The sequence below is a fragment of the Perca flavescens genome, chromosome 4 (genome assembly GCF_004354835.1).
Source record: "Perca flavescens isolate YP-PL-M2 chromosome 4, PFLA_1.0, whole genome shotgun sequence".
Lineage (NCBI taxonomy): Eukaryota > Metazoa > Chordata > Actinopteri > Perciformes > Percidae > Perca > Perca flavescens.
Genome location: NC_041334.1, coordinates 40,106,966 through 40,109,199, shown reverse-complemented (window position 1 = coordinate 40,109,199; position 2,234 = coordinate 40,106,966).

Below are 2,234 nucleotides of genomic sequence, written 5' to 3'. Positions count from 1 at the left end.
ACTAAATATTTTCATAGTCTGGAAAAAACAAATGCCACTCTTAATAATATACATAAACTTAAGATTAAAGAGCAGATATCAGAACATCCCCCTGAAATCTCAAATTTTTGGAAAACTTTTATAAAAAATTATATTCCGAGCAAAATGGCAGTTTTAACACATCTGATTTTTTCATCTCTATAACAAATGAGGCACGAAGTATTGACCAAACTCAAAAAGATATCTGTGATCAAGCGCTGTCACTCTATGAAATAAAAAAGAATATTAGTAAACTGAAAGATAATAAAGCCCCTGGTAATGATGTCCTTACTGGTGAATTTTACAAGGTATTTCAAGATCAAATTTCTGAATTTTTACTTCACGTCTTTAGAGAAGCTACAGTATAGACGTTCTTCCACCAACTATGTGTCAGGGTATAATTACATTGATACCTAAACCTAATAAAGATAAACTTGTGCTTGATAACTGGAGACCCATAACCCTAATTAATAATGATACAAAATTATTCTCTCACATTTTTGCACAAAGACTCAAGGCATGTCTAGACCCAATTATAGATGATTGCCAGCCTGGATTTATGCAAGGAAGGCATATCAGTAACAATATTCGTCTGATTTTAGATTTGATTGACTATAAGGATTACATAACAGACAACAGCTACATTTTATTCATAGACATAAATAAAGCCTTTGATACTGTAAAGCATAGTATTGTGTTAGTATGTATGTGTTAGAATTTTTTGGTTTCGGTCAATACTTCAAAAGAGCAATACAAACTTTGTAAAGTGACTGCAATAGCTCAGTTAAACTTCCGTGGGGAACAACTCATAGATTCAACATATCCCGTGGTATAGAACAAGGAGATCCTGCGGCCCCATTCTGGTTTCTCTTAGTAATGCAAGTGATGGCCCTACATCTGTACAATGACAACTTTCAAGGCATTAACGTTGTAGGGAAAGAAATCAAATGTTGCTAGCTAGCTGATGATACAGCCATTTTCCTAAAAGATGAATTTCAGGTTAAAAAAGTTATTGATTGTCTTAATGTGTTCTCTAAAATTTCAGGATTAGTGTTAAATATTAAAAAATTTACCCTTTTTCCACTCAAAGAGAGCAACATACATACAACAGAATTTGAGGGTATTCCTGTTAAAGAGGAAGTAACATACTTAGGAATTAATATCTGTAAAAATCAGACAGAAAGGATGAATTCCAACTTTCAACCTCTCATTCCAAAAGTCAAAAATAAATTTGATAGATGGCTCATGAGAGATTTATCACTCAAAGGTCGGGTACTTTTATCCAAAACTGAAGGATTATCCAGATTAGTTTATCCGGCCAAAGTCTTAGATGTTCCAAAACCTTTTATTAAGAAAATAGATTCTGCATCATTCAATTTCATATGGAAAAATAAGCCTCATTATTTAAATAAAAATACTTTATGTAATCCATACAATCAAGGAGGTTTGAATGTTCTTGATTTCCATACATCTAATATAGTTTTCAAGGTGAACTGGATTAAACATTATATAAAAAATAAAGATAAAATGTGGTATTTTATTCCAAACTTTATTTTTCAAAAAGTTGGTGGTATTGAATTTTTACTAAAGTGCAATTTTGATGTTGATAAAATCCCTATTCAGCTATCTAACTTTCATAAGCAAGCTCTTTTATGTTGGCTTCTTATTTATAAACACAATGTTTCACCCCACAAACATGTGATATGGAATAACAAAGATGTAAAGTAAAAGAACAAGTCAAAATGTTATCCCCAACTGGGTCCAAAACAAAATTTTATTGATTTCCCAGCTGATACATGACAATGGTCACTTACTTACATATTCAGAATTCTTAATGGAGTTTGATATTCCAATAATTGCAAGAGAATATAGCATAGTGTTTGATGCTATACCTACGGGTTATAAAAGACTGCTGCAGAGTAGTAATGTGTCAAATGACCAGTCAACTTTTAGAACAGATGTCTTATTAAATGGCATTGACATACAGTAAAGGATAAAAAGTGCAATAATAGATATTTTAGACATTTGACACATTGCCCCACAGTTGCTCGATGCAAACATTATTGGAATAACCACTTTGGGAATATCAATTGGAATTGGATTTGGACCTATTATAATAAATATGTTGTTAGTAATAAAGTTAAGGAAGTATTTTTCAAAATTGTCCATTGCATCTACCCAACAAATCAAATTTTAAAGAAATATAAACCTGAACT